We start from the raw sequence: 24,002 nt of genomic DNA, 5'->3' as shown, positions 1-24,002 counted from the left end.
GACATCAACGCCAGAGGGCAGTATTCTAGTTAAGAAAGGGTAAATGACCTAAAACAGACCTTACTTCCGTGGGGCATTTGCTGACACTGTCATTAGATGTTTCTCAAAAGTAAGATGTGAGTCAAAAGTTATAGACTCATTCGGCAGAATCCCATCCACTTTAGGATAAGGTGAAAAATCAGTGCGGAATAAACTAATGAATCACGAGTGTTTTCTTTTTACTTTAGTTCAATCTCATAGCCACCGACTACATTATTTACTAAACCCCTCCAGTTCACGATTGAGACTAATGCAGCTTAATTTTTCGAAAAATACAGACTTTCCGACACCCGCAAGAGTTACATCATTGGCATACTTATCAATCTTATTTCCAAGCCAACAAACATATCACTACTATACTCTAAGAATAACAAAGAACCAAGAACACCACCTTGTGGAACACCAGAAAAAATAGGACTTGGTTCGCTAAAGATCATCAACAGCAACTTGTTGCAGCCAACCTGCAAGGAAATCTGTGAGTAATCCTAAAACATAGCCACCGACTTAAAAATCAGAAAAGACTACTCTTAAGTCTGAGTTCTATAAATATAGAAGTTTTTGAAATTAAACAATATTCATAGAAGTTTGATTCGGGAAGCGCGGTACGAGTTACCTATTCTAATATTTGTACAACATTTTCATTGAAATAAATCCAAAGAAGTTAGGAAAATAAATAGAATGTCTTCGAGCATTTGAGTTAACTGTAACTTGGAGTATCTTTGCTAATAATATGAATTTCTAGTACAGCTATTAACAGACTGCCTTGAAAGGCTCGGAACTGTAGGATGAAACCCAAGGCTCTTGTACTATAGCCAATAAATTACTATGATATCGTTCGTTAAATTTTTGTTAGTATTATTGATATTATTACACGCAATATTTTCATTGCCATTGCACTGGCTGCTAACATTAGTGCCGCAGCTTCTATAACGTTAGCTGATTTCGTAGCGAAACTCTATTGCTTGTATTACGTTTGTCAGTTATCTTTTGTAAAATCATCACTGTTGTTAGTGGTCTATTGATTGTTTTGTATCTTGCTAACGAATTTTAAATCGGTATATAAATATAGCAAAAAGGCACCAGAAGGAGAACACCTGTTGTCCTTTTTTAGCTATTATTATATTAAATCAATATTCTGAAGATAAACCCTATTCATATGGAACAAGCCTATAGGGGCCATACGGGCTTGAAATTCCACCTGCCAAAGAATGTGGTGTTTATTTGAAACGAATTACAGAATATAAAGTATGTGTAGAAAGAAGAGAGCGGCTATTAGATAAGTTACTTAATTATTTATTAATATATTAATAAATAAATAGGTACAAATATGAATAAGTATTAAAGTACAGAGTTAACTGTTGTAGGGTAGCAATGCTTTGCATTTTTGCTTGAGGTTTTGAGGTTTTAATTGCACACCATGCTCAAGGAGACTGTTCCACCGTCTAACGGTGTGAGGATAAATAACCTCTAGAACTGGGAAGGTTACCAGTGTTGCACGTTTACTGCATATTGGTGCAGCTGTTCAGCAAATCTGGTCGTTCCTGGCAGGAAAAGAGGACAAGAAATCTATTGTGACAGCAGAAGATCTGTTAGAATACAACAATGACCACGAACCACTCTATCTCAGATAATTCTCTGGTAGAAGTAGACATCAACGCCAGAGGGCAGTATTCTAGCTAAGGAAGGGCAAATGACCTAAAGAGACCTTACTTCCGTGAGGCATTTGCAGACACTGTCGTTAGATGTTTCTCAAAGTAAGAAGTGAGTCAAAAGTTATAGACTCATTCGGCAGAATCCCGTCCACTTTAAGATTAGTGTTTTCGTTTTACGTTAGTTCAGTCTCATAGCCACCGACTACATCATTTACTAACCCACTCCAATTCACGATTGAGACTAAGGCAGCTTAATTTCTCAAAAAATACAGACTTTCCAACACCCACAAGAGTTACGTCACCGGCATACTCATCAATCTTGTTTTCCAAGCCAACAAACATATCACTAGTATACTCTAAGAATAACAACGAACCAAGAACACCACCATGTGGAACACCAGACAAAATAGGACTTGGTTCGCTAAAGATCATCAACAGCAACTTGTTGCAGCCAACCTATAAGGAAATCTGTGAGTAATCCTAAAACATAGCCACCGACTCCAATACTCTGAAGCTTAAAAATAAGAAAGCAAGACTACTCTTAAGTCTGAGTTCTATAAATATAGAAGTTTTTGAAATTATACAATATACATAGAAGTTTGATTCGGTAAGCAAGGTGAGAATTACCTATTCTAATATTTGTATAACTTTTTCATTGAAATAATTCCGAAGAAGTTAGGAAAATAAATAGAATGTCTTCGAGCATTTGAGTTGCCTGCAACTTGGAGTATCTTTGCTAATAATATGAATTTCTAGTACAGCTATTAACAGACTGCCTTGAAAGGCTCGGAACTGTAGGATGAAACCCAAGGCTCTTGTACTATTGCCAATAAATTAAAATTTTTGTTAGTATTATTGATATTATTACACGCAATATTTTCATTGCCCTTGCACTGGCTGCTAACATTAGTGCCGTAGCTTCTATAACGTTAGCTGATTTCGTAGCGAAACTCTATTGTTTACTGTGCCTTTGCAGTATTACGCTTGTCAGTTATCTTTGGTAGAATCATCACTGTTGTTAGTGGTCTATTGATTGTTTTGTATCTGCTAACGAATTTTAAATCGGTATATAAATATAGCGAAAGGCACCGAATGAGAACACCTGTTGTCCTTTTTTAGCTATTATTATATTAAATTAATATTCTGAAGATAAACCCTATTCATATGGAACAAGCCTATAGGGGCCATACGGGCTTGAAATTCCACCTGCCAAAGAATGTGGTGTTTATTTGAAACGAATTACAGAATATAAATTATGTGTAGAAAGAAGAGAGTGGCTATTAGTTAAGTTGCTTGATTATTTATTAATATATTAATAAATAAATAGGTACAAATATGAATAAGTATTAAAGTACAGAGTTAACTGTTGTAGGGTAGCAATGCTTTGCATTTTTGCTTGAGGTTTTGAGGTTTTAATTGCACACCATGCTCAAGGAGACTGTTCCACCGTCTAACGGTGTGAGGATAAATAGACCTCTAGAACTGGGAAGGTTACCAGTGTGGCACGTTTACTGCATATTGGTGCAGCTGTTCAGCAAATCTGGTCGTTCCTGGCAGGAAAAGAGGACAAGAAATCTATTTTGACAGCAGAAGATCTGTTAGAATACAACAATGACCACGAACCACTCTATCTCAGATAATTCTCTGGTAGAAGCAGACATCAACGCCAGAGGGCAGTATTCTAGCTAAGGAAGGGCAAATGACCTAAAAGAGACCTTACTTCCGTGAGGCATTTGCAGACACTGTCATTAGATGTTTCTCAAAGTAAGAAGTGAGTCAAAAGTTATAGACTCATTCGGCAGAATCCCATCCACTTTAAGATTAGTGTTTTCGTTTTACGTTAGTTCAGTCTCATAGCCACCGACTACATCATTTACTAACCCACTCCAATTCACGATTGAGACTAAGGCAGCTTAATTTCTCAAAAAATACAGACTTTCCAACACCCACAAGAGTTACATCACCGGCATACTCATCAATCTTGTTTTCCAAGCCAACAAACATATCACTAGTATACTCTAAGAATAACAACGAACCAAGAACACCACCTTGTGGAACACCAGACAAAATAGGACTTGGTTCGCTAAAGATCATCAACAGCAACTTGTTGCAGCCAACCTATAAGGAAATCTGTGAGTAATCCTAAAACATAGCCACCGACTCCAATACTCTGAAGCTTAAAAATAAGAAAGCAAGACTACTCTTAAGTCTGAGTTCTATAAATATAGAAGTTTTTGAAATTATACAATATACATAGAAGTTTGATTCGGTAAGCAAGGTGAGAATTACCTATTCTAATATCTGTATAACTTTTTCATTGAAATAATTCCGAAGAAGTTAGGAAAATAAATAGAATGTCTTCGAGCATTTGAGTTGCCTGCAACTTGGAGTATCTTTGCTAATAATATGAATTTCTAGTACAGCTATTAACAGACTGCCTTGAAAGGCTCGGAACTGTAGGATGAAACCCAAGGCTCTTGCACTATTGCCAATAAATTACTATGATATCGTTCGTTAAAATTTTTGTTAGTATTATTGATATTATTACATGCAATATTTTCATTGCCCTTGCACTGGCTGCTAACATTAGTGCCGTAGCTTCTATAACGTTAGCTGATTTCGTAGCGAAACTCTATTGTTTACTGTGCCTTTGCAGTATTACGCTTGTCAGTTATCTTTGGTAGAATCATCACTGTTGTTAGTGGTCTATTGATTGTTTTGTATCTGCTAACGAATTTTAAATCGGTATATAAATATAGCGAAAAGGCACCAGAATGAGAACACCTGTTGTCCTTTTTGCCATAATACAGTAGAAGATATATTTCATTTCCTCTTATATTGTTGTACTTATAGAGAAGAACGTGTTAAAGCAATTGGGCTACAGCAACCCTATGAAGAGAAGGAAAGTGACATAGTTGGAAAATTTCTATTTACAGGTAACAATGAAATAAGAAATGAAACCATATACATGATGTGGAAAAAAAGAGAGAAAAAAATGAAAGAACAAAAAAAAAAAAACCTCAAGATTAAGAGGCGCCGTTGCAAAGGCAATGCCTCGACCCGTAACTATAACCATAACCATAACTATAACCATAGTAGCTGCTAGCAGAAATAAAGTATAATTAATCATTATCTCTAATCTCGCATCTGTGGTATGCCACACTCCCTAAACAGTTATATTATTTTCTTCATTTTCCATGTAGGCTATTTAACTGTTATTTGGTACCTAATCAAAGGCCGTTGTACGAAAACATAAACAAGGAAAATAAAAAAAAGAAAAAGAATACACACATTCAAAAGAATACTTGGTTGGTTGAAGTAGACGTAACTTGACAATAGAAGCAGAATGAATAGTGTATGCTTCGAGTGTGTGGAGAAAGAGAGAGAGAGAGAGAGAGAGAGAGAGAGAGAGAGAGAGAGAGAGAGAGAGAGAGAGAAAACGGAGGTTAAAATTCACGTTTATAGAAAACTGTTCATGCACGATATTAGGAGGGTGACTTAGCCTTTCAAAGCTTCGTTGCGAAAATTTCTGAAATCTGAAAGATGATCATTTTTTTCTTCCTATTATTGAATAATGTGCCTTTTAATGCCTTGAGCAAATGGATCAATCGATGATGCTAGTCAGGCCTTCAAGCCTAATAATTTTGCCCTACCCATAGAATTAAAAAAATCTCGAATCAGAATTATTTATCAGATTCAAGGCTCATACCCACCTGACTGAGAGAGGTCTGCAAGTAACAATAATTATAAATATGGGAAGAAAAGACTATAATATAACGTGGGTTCGACAACAATTACAAACGTGAAGTTTATTACCCGCAGACCATCGTTGTTTCACACACGAAAAACATATGTATGGATACATTACGTTTTACTACGTAGGTTGCAGCTTGACCTGTGATTCATTATAATATTTATTTTAACGTCAGCTTCAAACATGAAATGGCGTTGGAAGAGTGGGTCGTAACTTTTGAAGCTAGAAAAACTTTTCATTTAGGGAATCATAAGAATAAAGTGTTGTCAGTACCGCAATGAGAAAAAATATTGAAATATCTAATAATTTCAGCTTAGAAACAATTTATATAATTAAAAAATCAATAAAGTTGATGCCTATAAAATGCTTTTAAAATTGAATGAAGCATAATAATATTGTCTTAAGAGTGTTACACAACTTCTTTATTTTAAATGGATAAAAAGGTATTTGTTCAGGGTTTGGAGCCCTTAGCCTAGGGCCCGTGCTGACAATAAACCGACCGGTGACAGAAGCTATATAGTAGATTCACATCAACCGTGCATTTGATGTCTATGCCAGTCCCTTACGACGCTCCTGATTGGCTGTTAATAAGCCAATCGCATGGCTGTTAACTCTTAGTCTCTCTCGAGAGTTCACATAGGCAGAATGTATGTTCCACCTCTCCTAAGGGATACTTTTAGAAAGATGTACCCATAAGGAGAGATGGAACATATCCTATCCATGTGAACTCTCGAGAAAGCCTGAGAGTTTCCAACCCCGTCATTGGCTTATCAACAGCCAATTAGGAGCGTCGTAAAGGGACTGGCCTAGACATCAAATGCACGGCTGATGTGAATCTACTATAGACATCTGAACTTTTAATGTTTATAAAAGGACCATAACTGCTTATTCTGCAAGTGCGTATCCTTCTTGCTATACATACACATAAATACATACACACATTCATACGTGATTCTAAGCGATATTCTCATTGTACATAACGGCATTTTAATGCGGTTGTTCACCCGATCTAAATTTTTATTAAAAGGAAAAAATGAAGATATATAGTATATCTAAACAGGAAGTCTTACGGCTTCCCATACATACCTATCTCTAACGATGTCTTATCACTGATAACTTCCAACAGACTCCCACATTAATATAAGTAGTGTAACGTGAAGACAAAAACGTTTTTAACAAGGTCTCATGTCTAGTGGGCTGATTTGGAGCAGACCCCGTGTTGGTTATACGACAGGATTTATTCAACAATAAAAAAAAAACAAAACTAAATATAAACAGCTGTCGCGTGGTAAAAATTGGTCTCTTTGTTCGATCAAGGGAAAGGAATACTAGCGATGAGCTACACGAGTTAATTAGAGTAAAAGATTCCGATTATTTTTCGTTTGCAAAACTGCATACAAATAAAAACGTTTTTCTGACAAATGAAAGAAATAAATTGACTTTTCTTGTGTGTGTTTAGTATGTTAAAAGCTCACGGAAAAGCTAATGTAAACAGTATATATATCGTGATATACTTAAAAAACCTGCACAACAAAGGTCTTGAGGTTTCTTTCAACAACAACAACAACAACAATAATAATAATAATAATAATAATAATAATAATAATAATAATAATAATAATAATAATAATAATATAATAATAATAATAATAATAATAATAATAATAATAATAATGATAATAAGAAATGAAGTAATATTCGCATACTTATATCCACTAGCAGACAAATGGCTTAACAAAGGAATTATTTGAAAAAACGTCATTGTATTTCATTACCTGAATAATGAAGAACCTATAAAATGGGAAACGAATCTTTGCAGGCCATGAACGTGATTTAAGAGATGAAGGAAGACTCATTTAAGGCAGTCACAAAGCTACGTGAGTCACAGCAGTAGCAACCGAACAATTTAAGAGAAGACAAAGCGCCATTATATCTTGTGTTTTTGAAATTTTACGTTGCCGACACACGGGAACAATTTGTCATGCGTTAAATCACCATCCATCAAGTCCTTTGGCAGGGCTCATAGAATCCACAATATTCTCACGGAGAGAGAGAGAGAGAGAGAGAGAGAGAGAGAGAGAGAGAGAGAAATCGTAAATTTCGACTTGGGTAGGGTATGGCTTGTACGTGGTCATATTCTTTTCTCGGGCACATATACACACAAGCAAGTAACTACATTACATACATACATACATACATACATACATACATACATACATATCGCGGTCTCATTGCGACATATTGCCGATTACATTAAACTCTTATGTTCGGTTTCAGGTAGACATATTGTTGGGCGAGGTTGCTAGTCTTACGCCTCCTGGTCTATAGGCAAAATCTTTATATAGAAAGGAAATGTCCATTTCGCAAATTTAAGAAAATGTCGATTTCATAAATGCCCAGAAAGCGTCCATTTCGATATTTCAAGAAAGTGCCTATTTCGTCAATGAGATTTTAAGCAGTTATTCTGTCCACACAATATAACACTTAAAAGTCCTCCCTATTACCATATAATAAAACGAAATGTGTATCCTTACATATCCTTACATTCACTTTTTTTTTATCTGTGTGGAAAAACTACAGGCTTCGTTTAGACTTGCCGTCCTCCAGACCAAGGACAAACTCTCTCACTATTAGTGAGCTCCTCTACGATCTAGGTTTTCCGTTTTTCATATAATTGTCATTTTGAACTGTATTGGTAGACTAGTATTCTCATAATTTCACATCTGGTCAAGTACGTATATACGTAAGTAAAATAAAAAAAGGGTTCCTTTAAAATACGAAAGATAAATGCACCCAAGAATTTTTTTCAATCGCGACGTTCTCTAACCTACATGAAAGAGGGGCCTAGGCTTTGGTCTAGCTGTGTTTAAAATTCCTCTTGAGAATCAATGCAGGAACGAAGTCCTTGAAATAAAATTTTGCTGTTGCAGCTAGCAACGGGCCTTTTAAAGGTGTGATGTCAGTAAAATAAGTTCGGGCATCTATTGGTAAAAGTATGGCAAAAACGTTTATATGCAAACACATATGTATATTGCTTCATATAGATACACACACACACACACACACATATCTATATATATAGCTATATCTATACGTATATATAGATATATATATCTACTATATCTATCTATCTTCTTTCGATATATTATATATATTTCTATATATATATATATATACTATATATAATATATATATATTATATATATATATAATATGATATATATATAGATATATATATATATATCTATATATAATATATAAATATCACACACACGCACCCAAACATAAATACATACACACATATATTCATGTATGTTTGTTTTATATATGTGTATGCATGTATGTTTGTCTGTATACATGATATACATATATATATATATATATATATATATATATATATGTTTATATATAGTATATATATATATATATATATATATATAAATATATATATATATAGATATATATTATATATATCTATATATATATATATATATATATATATATATATATATATATATATATATATATATATATATATATATATATAAATGAGAACGAGAGAGAGAGAGAGAGAGAGGGAGAGAGAGAGAGAGAGAGAGAGAGAGACCCAGGAAGAGTGAAAAGTCTAAAAAAAAGGGAAATATAATTCTGACCGAAATAGGACTTTAAGCGAATTGGTCCTTCGGCTACAGAGAGCTTCAAACGCCCATTACACCTAAGAACCAGTAATTCCTTGGATGACGCTGAAGTTCGTAAATACTCTCCCATCAGCAGCAATCTTCACAGTAGACGAAATGTCATTACGAGATTGAGTCAAAGCCGACGATTAATCTTTTTTCAGAAATGACAGAGGGGCTATTTCTGGAGCATTACGAAAAGGGAAAGTAATGATAAAGCATTATCACCTTATTAAAGAATTTTTAACCGCCGTGCAATAAACAATTTACGTTCCACTAGACATATAATTCTTATAGCAACTCCATCAGTAAAAATTCTCTATATCTACATATTACGTAAATTACCGTGCCATTTTGACTCACAGTGGCGGAGATTAAATAGACATTACTCGTATTCAGTAATTATAGTGTATTGATTCCTGGATTGTCATTAACAGAGTAAGGAATATAACAGTATAGTGAATTTTGGGTCGGGTCATGACTCGAGTGATTAGGTCGTAGCTTAAGTTACTGCTATCATTATATAACAAGATGACTATATATTTTCAATCCCCAGACGTCCACCTCTCTCTCTCTCTCTACTCTACTCTTAATATTTCCATCGAGGTTTAAGGCCTAATTGTCCTTAAACCCATTGTACATATCCACAATATATTCCTGTTTTATCTCTCTCTCTCTCTCTCTCTCTCTCTTCTTCTTCTTCTTCTTCTTCTTCTTCTTCTTCTTCTTCTTCTTCTTTCGAAGCCAACTTTTATATGCTGTTTAGTGTACTCATTATAATGACCTGTTCAGAAATTTACATTTTACGTATTTCCTCTCTTAAACAAATAGAACATAAACCCAAGATACTGCTCCCCTTAAGAACATAGTTACAATCAAGAAAAAAGCAAAAACGGTAACATATACAATGCAGATGGAATCAAAATAAAAAACTCCAAGTTTGACATTTAGGGGATACAGCAAGGCCCTTATCCAGTTGGTTGATACGCTGACCACCGAGGTTACGAGGATTACGAAGAAATGCAAATAAGACCAGATATTAATTTCACTGAAGACTTACATTGCAAAGAATTCTGTTTCTCTTACAATCAAAGCCTTTTTACCTGCATAATTCAGTCCCGCTGGAAGATGCACATGCAAAAAAAAGTCATGCTTAGATACATTATATATATTATATACACATGTATGAATATACATATACTATAACATATACTATATATATATGTATATATATACACGAGAATGAATTATGTATGCATATGTTTATATATCACGTTTTATTTTTCGTGAGTTTTATAAGTGCATATGTACATATCTGTTGACGCAAATACACACATTATATGTATATATATATTTATATATACATATACACATACATATATACATAAATATATGATTATACATACATATACATGCACTTATATACATGTATGTAGTAACTATATATATAAAATATATAAACAATAATACATATATATATATATATATATATATATATATATATATATACATAATGTATATATATATATATAATATATACACATATATATATATAATATATATATTGATATATATATATATATATATATATATATATATATATATATGATATGTATATAATATCTACTTACTCTGGGTCCGGTTGCAGTACTGTGGGTCATGCTTTAAATAAGACTCAGTGGGTAAATTTATCAATGATCTGTATTATCTAAAACTTACACAAGGGCCCAAGTATTTAAGGAAACTGGCAATTACAGTAACTTTAGCGGTAACCTTGTGCCCAAGACCGAATCCCCGCTAAGGCAGCCGAGAGGCGCCGGGACGCTAGGCTGGTTTCCTCTCAGCCCCCTCGTTTTACCCGCAGGCAGGTCAATGGTTCATTTCTCTCTCCCAAGGAGGTCTGACCAATCGTAGGTCAGACATACCCACGCCACAAGTTATAGATAATGGATATAAGCCGTGATATAAGTGTCCTAGTTCTCAAATAATTTTTATGTAAAGGGAAAATAAGGTAAACTCTCTAATAGTGCCTTTGATTTTTCATATTTCGTATATAAGAATATTATATTTGTTCAACTTTTATTTTTGAAAAAGTCCTCCTCATCCATTTGGAGATAAAACTACGAGTTTCCAAAGTTAAAGAACTAAGGTTTCGCTATTTACAGACAAAGGCGCAAAGGCTTTTCAAACTGCAGAGAAATAATAACGTGTTCGCTTTTCCACAAACGAAAAGTGACGCCTTCGCTAATGCAAAAATAAAAACTCACTGCTAATTTACAAATTCAAAAATCATTTGCATTTTCTACACGGAATACAATACTTTTGGTCATTTACCAACTGACAACAATGCTCTTGCTAATTTACAAACTAAAAATGATGTTCTCGCTCATTTACAAATTAAAAAAAAGCACCAACGCTTCACTGGACACCGGGAGACAATGACTCTTAACAGTCGCATATCTTTTTTGCTATTTGGTTTTCCCTTGAAGGCCTCACTCGGTCGAAGCGAAAGTGATCAAGTGATTCCAAACTTCCACAAATGTTCCGTAATTGCGGCTGCAGGTGCGACAGATGGACTCCGCAAAAAAACCCGCGGACAGTTCAAAAGGTGTCCCGCCTGAATTGATTTTTAAGTGTATTTGCGTGAGGGGAGCCATTGACAGAGAGAGAGAGAGAGAGAGAGAGAGAGAGAGAGAGAGAGAGAGAGAGAAAGGAGTTACAAGGATGTCTCAAAGACTTTTTAGTCCATCCGAGGAGACATCGTGCGCTTACTTACGTCTAAGAGCAGGTTTTATGTTCATTCACAGTCATATTGATTATGCCTAGCCTTTTTTTATTTTAACTCTTTCACACTGTTGCTGTTTACAAATTATTGTAGCAGTTTCTTCCATGTGTCACATATCTTGTATGTAAAGAAGTTCCCACAATGGGATCTGCTGTATCTCTTCAGCTCTAGTTTCCATCCATTATTTCTTGTCTGGTTTTCGTTTAACGTAAATAGGTTACTGTCTACTTTTGTTATTCCTTTCAGTATTTTGAATGTTTCTATTAGTTGTCCTCATAATCGTCGTGTTTCTAAGCAATACATGTTCAAGCTCTCTAGTAGTCTTTGGTAACCTATTTGCCTGATGGATGTATTTAACTTTGTGGCTTTTGCTTGTACCCTTTCCAGTCTATTTATGTCCTTTCTTAGCGTTGCTAACCGAAACTGTGCTGCCTATCCTAAATGAGGTCTAACTATTGATGCGTAGAGCTGCAGCACCGTTTCCTTGTTTCTGTATTTGAATTGCCTCTTTTTGTATCTCACTAGTTTCTGTGCCTTCTTATCAGCTTTTATGCACCGTTTTGTGGATTTTAAGTCCTTGGTAACAATAACTCTAAGGTCCTCTTCTTGTTCTACATTATTTATGTCATTCCCAAGCAGTATACAGTTGGCACGAGGGTTGTTTGTTCCTATTTGTAACGCTTTACACTTATCCACATTAAAAGTATTTGCCAACTTTTTGACCACTCTCCTATTTTCTTTAGATCATTTCTTAAACTTTCTACTGTCTCTGGGTCTGCAGCATTTACACCTAGTTTGGTGTCGTCTGGAAATTTGGCTATCCTGCTAATTAATCCTACATTAAGGTCATTAATATAAATAAAAAACAAGGGTGGGCCAAGGATAGAACCCTAAGGAATTCCATTTATCACATCTGCCCATTCTAATTCTTCACTGTTTATTACGATTTTCTGTTTTCTATTAGTTAGCCAGTCTTCGATCCAGTCTGCTGTTTCTCCTACAATACCTAAAGCTCTAACTTTTGTCATTAGTTTCTTGTGTGGAACTTTGTCGAAGGCCTTTTGGAAATCTAAGTAGAGTATATCTATTGCTCTACTACTGTCGTAAATACCGAGCATGTTATGAAAAAACTCCAAGAGGTTTGATAGGCAGATCTATTTTGTCTGAAACCGTGTTGGCTGTTTAACAACAAGTTGTTTCTATCAATGTGATCCACACTTTTATCTACAATTATGGACTCAAAAACTTACAAACGACCGATGTTAGACAGATTGATCTATAATTTCCCGGCTCTTCTCTTGGACCTTTTTTGTAAACTGGGGGTACATTACCTAGTTTCCATTCTTTTTGTGCCTTTCTTTGTTCTGCAGTTTTTCTGTAGAGTTTATTTAGGTGAGGGTCCATCTCCTCTGTTAACTCTTTAATTTCTCTTGGATGAATCCCATCCGGGCCAGGAGAGAGAGCAGTTTATATATTTTGAGAGAGAGAGAGAGAGAGAGAGAGAGAGAGAGAGAGAGAGAGAGAGAGAGAGAGAGAGAGCGTAGATCACATAGACAGAGGTACATCAACGATCCATCAGAGGACATCCTTAAAATAAAAATCACAATTGTCTCATCATCCACTTTGTGTAATAAACTCTTGCATTGGCCAGTGGTATACCACTGATAACCCTAACTGGAGAGAGAGAGAGAGAGAGAGAGAGAGAGAGAGAGAGAGAGAGAGAGAGAGAGAGAGGCTTATCAGATTTTCTCAAGTAAAGCAACCTCATGTTATGGGAGTGCTCCATTTACCCAAAAAAAGCTAGCTCTGCTTTTAGGAAACTGCAGTAACTTCCGCCAGCCCTACTTACTGGAGACAGCCAACGGTAGTGACAAAAATCTTGCCCAAATGAAAGCTATGTGAAGACTCCATGGGATGTTACCTGTAGGTTGCAAAGACGCATTCATAAAGATATAAATCTATGCGCTTGTTCTGAGCATGAGATACATAAGGATTAGAATTAGGAGAGATTTAGACCCGACAAATGAAGGGTTCAGCAGAAAGAAACGCGCCATTCTTGGTTATGTATGTTTTTCCTGGTATAGGATTGCTACAATATTTACTATTTCGTTTGATTACTATAAAAAAAGACGTCAAAATATCCCCATATTATTCCTTCCACAAGTGCATGACAGAGTAACGGGGCTTAAAACATATACCAAAAGTCCTTCATTAGCATAGCGTTGGTCCAGTTTCCTCACTTAAGTCGCAATAAATTTCGAAAAGACTTCGGATTTTAGACATTCGCAAAAATCCAGGTATATAAAATCGCCATTTATACTCGCATTAACCGCAAACATAATGGCTGATGGTGGCGGTCGGCAAGAATTTGTAGTCCGGGGCTGTCATGATGATTATACAGCAATTAGAGAAAAGAAAGCGTTGCCAAGGAGAGAGAGAGAGAGAGAGAGAGAGATGTCCCAACTCTATAAAATCCTTGTGTCACATTTGTGAAAAGAAGGAAGACTAACAAACAAGCAAAAAGAAGAAAAAAGCTTTTTATTTCCTCGCATTCCAAAAGCAGGGATATCGAAAAGAAGAGAGAGGAGAGAGAGAGAGGATAACGGGCCATGGCGGAAGAACAAAGTCCTTTAGCATAGCTCTCCGTACATTGCTCGGGTCCATTTGCCTTCCTTTGGTGGCAGTAAACTTCCAAATGGCCTGGAAATTGATATTTTGCAAAAAAAAAAAAAAAAAAAAAAAAAATATCAGAACTTTTATGCTTGCATTAACCGATAAGTTGATGGCGGTGATATAGATTTTGTAATTTGAAGACCGTCATGACGAATAGATTTTGTAAAAGAGTTAAGTCCTTGAGAGAGAGAGAGAGAGAGGAGAGAGAGAGAGAGAGAGAGAGAGAGAGAGAGAGAGAGAGAGAGAGAACTTTTAAGCAGTTACAGGATCTACAGGTAAGTTGAGATCTTCAAATAACATGGAGACAATGGAACTAGAAATCAGAAAATCCATACTTTCTCTCTCTCTCTCTCTCTCTCTCTCTCTCTCTCTCTCTCTCTCTCTCTCTCTCTGTTTCTCAAACACACACACACACAAGTGCGCACCAAACGTAATTATTTATTTATCTTTAGACTTCCATGATAATTAACCGCAAAATAATATCAGTAAGTTTAACAATTTAACACACGCGCATACATACACACCCTCAAAACTATTAAATAATCTCAAAGGATGTTTGAACCTAAAGTAAGAGACTCGGTGCTAATGTTAAAGACAGGCTTCTGAGCAAGTTACTAGTAGATAGACAGTAGAGATTACGGAGGCTTCGTGGCATTCTTGACCAAAATTATAACTTTCTTGTCGCCAGGCACCAACAACGGCGATTGCATAGCAAATATAAAGAAAAGACTTGGATAAAGGTAATCTTCATACGTCGAATGAAGACCTGATAGAAGAGGAGGAGCTACTCTTGAGTATGAGACAATACAGCAAAAATACGATTGGACTAAACTATCACATGATAGCGCATTTTTTATAGCTTTGTTCACTAGGAGATTCTCGACATTTTACGTACGGTGTGAGTCCGTTGCTTTGAAATCAACAAGAGAGAGAGAGAGAGAGAGAGAGAGAGAGAGAGAGAGAGAGAGAGAGAGAGAGAGAGAGAGAGAGGCCAGAAACCGGAAGCAAATAAAAATCTATGCAGATGTGGAGGAGACCAAACTGAAAATCACGTCTCGACAATAGTGTCATTATCTTGGCAACAAGATCTGTAAACCCGTTACAGTTCTGCGCAGTGTTGCAGGAGACATAAACATTCTCCTAATTTTTTCGTATTTCTTTTTTTCCTCATTTGGCGGGTCCGCCTGCCTTGAACGTCTGCTATTTTGACGCATTTCGGAAACGTAAAAAGCATCTGGACGGCAGTTATTAACCGAATGGACGCCCGGAATAGCTGTTAGTTGTCATGAAATCCTCCGTGACATATAATTCCGTTTCATTTCTCCTCTCTTTTTCAGCATTACCCGGAAACATTAGACGGAAGATGACACTTGAAGCCAAGCGCAAACTTGGAAGCATTGTGCATCCGCGTGCGAGCGTACGTACTAGGTGTTCAGGCGCGCGTGCAAAAAAATTCTCGTTCATGTACAGTACCGTAGACTTAATAAAAGGAAAGAATGTTGCAGTCAGACCAGCGGAAGTCGCGGAGTGTTGTCTGGAACTGCAGTTCACGCTGAGACCTCCTTGACGGATACGTTGAGTTTGGTCTCTTGGTTTTTATCTTTATTTTCTTACGATGAGAAATTCTTAATGGAATTATAAATGCATTGCAGGACAATAAAATGATGGAGGAAAGAGAGAGCATTGACCATGCATTGATGTATAATCATCATAAAGGTATAAATCACTGGAGTCAAAAGGGCAAAGGTCATCTAATATGGTTCCCTAGAGAGGAAATGAGCATGTGCTAGTATACAACGTTGTTATTCATGATTAGGAATTGTCTGGTGTTTTCGTTGCAAGGGTCACTGCTCTCGGTCTGATTCATAAATCTCTTCTCATTGATATCCCTTGCTCAAATAGACCATCTTATGTAGTTACTGATTTCTTTTATAATAAAACACAGAGAAGGAAAAGAAAAACATTTAATAGGAACAACGAAAATTAAAATAAGGATTAACTGAAACATAACAGGTATGGGAGGTAAAAATGACATTACAGTTATAAGTAAAAAAAAAGGAAAAAAAGAAAGAAAATCAAACTACAAAGTCAATCACTTTTTTTGGAAAAATGCTATGCATAGAACAATTATGAACAACAAGAAACATCTCACTCTGGGTTATTGTTATATGATGTCAGTTGTTAAAAGTTCTAGATTAATCTTCATACATACATGCATACATATACGTATTATGTAAAAGTTTTTAAATAATAAACTACTAGAAAAATTAATAGGCCAACTGCACCTAGAACGCCATTCTTTGCCAGGGTCCCGTTCATCCTTAAAATGCCAATTAATCATAAAAAAACCCATGAACTATTAGGGCTTTATTTTTTAGTTATAAAGAAATATTGAACCCTCTTTTGACTTCCAATGCGGTCTATTTATTTTCGTGTCCCAAATGTAGTTTGGAAAATTATGTCGGGGCCTCCCGTAGGCTTCTTAAAGTCCTCATTGATTGCCACAGGGGGTTGGGTTATCGAACAGGTGTCCGGTTGTCTTCTCCAGAATTCTCGAACATTCGAGAACATTAAAAAAAATGTAAATTTAATATAGAATATAAACATTTCAAAATCATGCACTGGCTTCTTCCCCTCAACAGCTTGCTGTCTTCGAATCACTTTTCATAAAAACAATAGTTCCAAAATGAAACAATCAAATTACCGCATAACCATATTTACTTTTGACCTTTCCTTCTTCCATTCACTCGTCTTCTTCCCTTACTGAAAATGGTAATTGTCCTAGAACTATAGTTTTTTTTTTTTTTTATTCTAAATGTACGTTGGATATTAGGAAGAATCTTTTTATTATGTTTTATATGTGTTTATCTTTTTATAACTGTGATGATGGGGCTAGACCCCGAAACGGCGCTCAATAAATCTTTGCTAAATTACCGGAAGAAGTCTCCCTTGCTTCCTTATGAAAAAAAAAAAAAAAAAAAATATATATATATATATATATATATATATATATATATATATATATATATATATACACACACACATATGTATGTTATATATATTTATATATACATATATAAATATAGGTAAAAATAAGAAAGAATTATTGATTGCTCTTTCTAGTTGCCTGTTAAGAGTCTATCATGTTGTGTATGGAGAATTCTAAATGCTTGTATGACTTCAGAAAAGCTGAAGGTTCTGCGCAATTGTTTTTATTATTCAACTTCAATAATTAATTCTTGTATATTACAAAAAATTTCCAGACCTAAAAGAGTTTACAGTAATCTATAGCAATCAATAATAATTCTTCTGAATATCCAGACTGCCACAGTTTTTCCCTTCCCTACTTTACCTTTTTCTCACCTGTAACCTCATAAAGTCCGTCGAAAATGACAGTGACAAAGGATGATAATGTGAGGATACACCTGATATTTCCTCACCAGATGGCGTTAAGAAGGAGTCACGTCATTGGGTGATCAGGTGATTAGATAGATCTTTATGTAAATGTGGATACAGCTTCATACCGTGTAAAATCAATCCGTGAAATTGTGCGGCAAAAAATGGATGTAATAAAGATGTAAATGGAACACATACACACGCACACCACACATACACACACACACACACACACACATATATATATATATATATATATATGTGTGTGTGTGTGTGTGTGTATGTGTGTGTGTGTAGTGTGTGTGCGTGTGTGTATGTGTTCCATTTACATCTTTATTACATCCATTCATGGAAAGAGACTGTCTCCAAATATATATATATATATATATATATATATATATATATATATATATATATATATATATATATATATATATATATATATATTCGATGCTTCATTCTATAAAGGCCTCGTTCCTTATGAGAGCAGGAAAGAGAAAAAAGTTGCAGTCACTTGCATCTACTATACCATTTCTGTTGCATCCCGAATATCACCTATATTAGATAGCCTTGATATGTAAAAAAAAACAAAAAAACATTACGGTCCTAGTAGATGCATTATTCTACTGAAATATCGGTTAATAAGTGTGGACTGATTCAGTTTGCCTTAACGGGAAATGAAGTGTCCCTGTAAAAACAAATATGTGAAAAATATAATAAAACTGTATTTGCTCATCCCATCTTGCCTCTGGCAGTGGAATTTTGTTTCTTTATAAACTGTTACCTCATTCAATTTTTTCATGAATAGCTTTACCTACCCTATCTGGAGAGAGAGAGAGAGAGAGAGAGAGAGAGAGAGAGAGAGAGAGAGAGAATCAATGGAACTTGAAGTCACGGAGTCAAGTTTATTGCAATCTTGAAAGGTAGCGATATAGAATGTAATACATTTGATATCTCTACAAAATACAAGCGAGATATGAGTTCCTCGTTGGACGAGTGGTCTTCGCGCTCGGATACCAATACGGTGGTCCGAATTTCGATTCTCGGCTTGGCCAACGCGGAATCAGAGGAATTTATTTCTGGTGAATAGAAATTCATTTCTCGATATAATGTGGTTCGGATCCCACAATAAGCTGTAGGTCCCGTTGCTAGGTGACCAATTGGTTCCTAGCCACTTAAAGATAACTAATGCTTCGGGCCAGCCCTAATCAGCTCAGTGGTCTGGTAAAACTAAGATATACTTACTCTACTTACAAGCGAGATGTGTATCCTCACACTTCATTTACGGACAATACACATCACGATTGAGTTCGCCTGTCTCTAATCTTTGGCTCCTACATACTTATAAAGACTGCAAATACCTCGTTTAAACTCCAGGACGGGACATAACGTCTCTAAGGCGAGACCTGCAACCTTGACCGTCCCTAGCATCGCAGTTGACGATACGGGTACAGTAATAATATACAATTTTCTACTTATGATTTTATAAACGTAAAGAGACGTTTCAACCATGCCATTAAAAAGGCCACTCCAGAAATGCGGCCAATTATGAAGATTTGCAACATCATCCAGGATTAAGATTTACGGAAGAAAAAAGATTAAATGGAGGCCAAGCTATAGTAATACTTATATGAAAAACACGAACTCAAAGACAAGAAAAGCGCTAAAGGAAAGAGAGCGAAAACTAAATGTGAGATATAATAAGTGTTATAAAGAGAACTAGTAAGAAGATTAACGCAAGTGTATGATGAAAATTAAGGCATTTATAAGAGGGAACCGATGCACTGAAAAACGGAATGAAGAAATATAAGAGGGAAATAAGATGAAAAGAGAACAACTGAACACGAATAACATAGAGTAGCATATGAAGTAAATTGGCCAAAAAGAATGAGCCCAGAAGTCATTAAGAATTAGGGACAAAACGACAGGAATCGAAGGGCGAATTCGGTTAAATATCAATAATTCAAGAAAATTGATAGACTAAGAGGATAATTATTGCAAAAGGAATTATACAATTGGAAAATGAAAAATTAATAAGAGATATCTCACGATGAGGAAAGTTATGACATTGAAATTCAGGCGAAGACGGTAGAAACTAGGTTGCTCGGGGTCTTCCCTCTAAAAAAAAAAAAACCAACGAATCAAGGAATATCAGAATTGTAGAATAATCAAGCCATACTGATGGAAGGGAAATGTGGGAAATCCTGGCACGATTGAGAGTAAACACGAGCTTTAGACATGACGTGAACATACCTTTTGAACCCTTAACCCAAAACGCATAGTCTCACTCTCGAGCGCTCAAGATTTTTTGACCCAACTCTGGTTGATCCTTGACCTCCCGTCTCGATCTTTTTCATCAGAAGGGAAGACGTATGAATTTCCGAATTTATGACCCTGGAAGAAAATTCAGATTGCAAGTGTATCTATCTATTAGTCTATATTTATATATATATATATATATATATACTAATATATATATATATATACAGTTATATTAATTACACCACACACACACATATATATGCATATACATATATAATATATATATATATATATTACATATATGACACTATTACATAACATAACATACTACATATACATATACATATACATATACAATTACAATTACTACATACTATATATACAAATATAATATATAGAATAATTATAATATATTATATATTAATTATATATATATATTATATACTATTATATCTATACCTGTGTGTGCGCGTATGGTGAAAGCGTTCAAAAGCTTTGTATCTCGGTAGAAAAGAACATGACGCGGAGTTGGAATAATTGCATTGAGAGAGAGAGAGAGAGAGAGAGAGAGAGAGAGAGAGAGAGAGTCAAAATGGTTATGACGTGGGAAGCAAAGCCTGAAACCAAATCTTATAACACATCTATATTTTTTTTCAAATCTTAAGTACGTTAATTTGAAATCTAAAACATTATAGTTTATAACAGCAACTCGAAAAATGTTTGAATCTCAATCATGACGGCTTTCAGTCTCGAATAACGATCTATTTTTATCAGTTTTTACGAGACTAAATCATTACCAAGCAAGAAATCGAGTGGCGGGGTATTCCAGCCCAAATACGGAAGTAATGTTGCATTTATTCCACCCTTCTTCCACCTCCTACCTTCTTACTCTACCTTCACCTCCTACTTTCCATCATCTCCTTCCTCCCATTCCCCTTCCCCATTGAAAAGGTGAAAATCCGAGAGATTCATGACTCCGCTAAACGCTTTATCTTACGAATCGCAAACAGCTCCGGCCAGTGAGCGGTAATTCAAGTGTCCATTCCAACCAAAAGACACACCAAAAGACCTGAATGCCACACCAAATTTATTTATGGAAAGTCAATGTATAATGGGTGGGGACCATGAAACAAGTTAAATCAATGGACAGAGTTTGCATATCAAAAGAAAATCTCATTATCATAACAGGGATGCAGTTCTCATTTGCAGGGAATTCTACTGATTGTTCGTCTTTTCGCCCCTATTCAGAACCTGCCTGAAGTTTTCTTCAGTTGTATGTTCTGTTCTGGGCAAATCTAGCTTTCTGATACTGAAATCCCTCTTTCACTTACTAAGCGCAGGCTTTTAGTCATTTATACGTACACACACACACGCATATATATATATATATATATATATATATATATATATATATATATATATATATCATATATTATATATATATATATATGATATATATATGATATATATATATATATATATATATATATATATATATATATATATATATATATATATATGCGTGAGCGTGAATCCTTTAAACTTCAATCGGCTAGAGCTACCAACCTGATCCTAAAGCAATAGGTGAAACAGGAAGAGCAGCACCTTCTGAGTGTAATTCCTTCTTATAGGAATACACACACACACACACACCATACATACACACACACACACAGATATATATTATATATATATATATATATTATATATATATATATATATATATATATATATATATATATATATATATATAAAGGCTCCTTTTTGTACAACACATGGAGATTATCTGTCTGTGTGTCACACACAAAAACACACACACACACATACATACACGCACGTGCGCGCGCGCGCACACACACACAAACAGATAATTCCCAGAATAAGATAATCTGGTGATTATCCTGACTAATGTCATAAAATGGTGTTCAAAAAGGCTATTCAATTAACCCCAGCAATAAGATCCTTTGCCAAATGGTAACTTTAAAAAGGAAATAGAAACTGGTTCATTTCGCGTCAGAATAAACCTGAAAGATTCTCGATGAAGTACACGACACATTCTGATTCAGATCCCAAGAGATTCTGATTCAAACTCAAAAGCCTGACTGACCTTGATAGAGATATCATTCAGCTTCGGACAAAAGAGTCTAAGACTCGTAATCTTACACAATAGCTAGAAATATTCTCAGTCAGGCACATGAGCACGATGGATTTTCACTCAGGGTACAAAAGTTGGTGAATTTTTAGTTAAATAAAAACCATACAAAATCTGATAACCTGGTGTAGACGCATGCACCTAACTGAATCCGGGGGATGGTTTGATTAAAAATAAATTCCCTATTATCGACAGCGGAGAAATAAGTAAGTACCTGTACCTCGAAGGGGTACTAAACCTTAAACCTGGTAGTATGAGACATGATAGCCAGTGCAATTGTACTGCATATTTACTGTATATTTTCATGTTCGTATTGTATTTATATTGGATGGGGGGGACGAGAAATTTTTCTGAGATATCAAGGGCTACGGGCACTGAAACGGGTTAAGAACCAACGAGTTTACAAATCCTTTAAGATTGTTGCACCCATCCTAGTACACACACACACACACACACACACACACACACACGACCATACAACACTACTTTCATAAAAGCTATATATACATTGGAACTAAATATGGAATTCGTAAGTTAAAAAGATCAAATTAAGATCCTAAAAACTCTTAGCGTAGTTTAAATAGTTAAATAACTTCTTCCAGAACCATGTGACATCAGTTGTCACTTGACACATCTTGACCTTTAACAGTGAGGATGAAAACACCGCCCAAAAAGTTGAACAAATCCGCCTTTTTTTCCCCCACAGACAATGGAACCTCCGAGGACCTCCATAGGAACCGCCTGGGGTCCCGTAGAGGTCCCGCAAGAGGTACTCCCCCGATAGGTCCCAAGAAGCTGCCCCCAGAGGTCACAGCCACTTGCCCGATTCACGGAGCAAGATAAGCTGCGTTGGTTGCAATGTCGACCTGAAAGCCTTCCTGCTGAAAGCCATTTTTCTCTTCTTCCCCTTCTTCGTTCTTCTTCCTTTTTTTTTTTTTTTTTTTTTTTGCTCCTCGTGAAAGGGGATGTCACTTGGTGTTCGCGTGGCTTTGCAAGTGTCACTTGAACTTGTAAGTAGGTTTTATAGCCGAGGTTATTATCTATGCGCGTTTCACTGCACCACTGAGTTCTGGACACCAACATTCAACTTTGAATGCGGTGATTTCGGTATCGAATTGTGTCTATTAATCGTGTTCTTATAATTCAGTTGTTCTTCTTGAACCGGGTCTTTGGTCATTAAGTAATGAAAAAAGAAGGATTTTTCAACTATAGTTTTAGCTCTGTAGATTTGAAACAATCATATTCTGATTTTTTTGCGGAAATGATATTTTACATACACCTACAGAAACGAACTTCCATATTTCAGTCTGCGATTTAGTCTGGTACTATTTTATCATACCTTGTTTTTATAACTTAAGTGTCCTATTTTTTTTGTGCCTTGAATCCTTATTACTGGATATTACGCGTTTAAGCTAAACTTGGCTGAGGTACTTGACTTATTATACCAATTCTTTTGTAATCAAATTTAGCTTTAGGCACATGAATGAAAGAGAGATAAACCATAGTTTAAATGGGAAATGAAAACGTTTTCGCTTTGTTCCTTTACTGAACTTTAGTCTGAAGAATGATATATACAGAAGCATAATAAATGTATATAAATTCTAGTAGGATT

Source organism: Macrobrachium nipponense, chromosome 8, assembly GCF_015104395.2.
Source record: "Macrobrachium nipponense isolate FS-2020 chromosome 8, ASM1510439v2, whole genome shotgun sequence".
Classification (NCBI taxonomy): Eukaryota; Metazoa; Arthropoda; class Malacostraca; order Decapoda; family Palaemonidae; genus Macrobrachium; species Macrobrachium nipponense.
The sequence above is the reverse complement of the archived record's forward strand: the minus strand, read 5'-3'. Positions refer to the sequence as shown.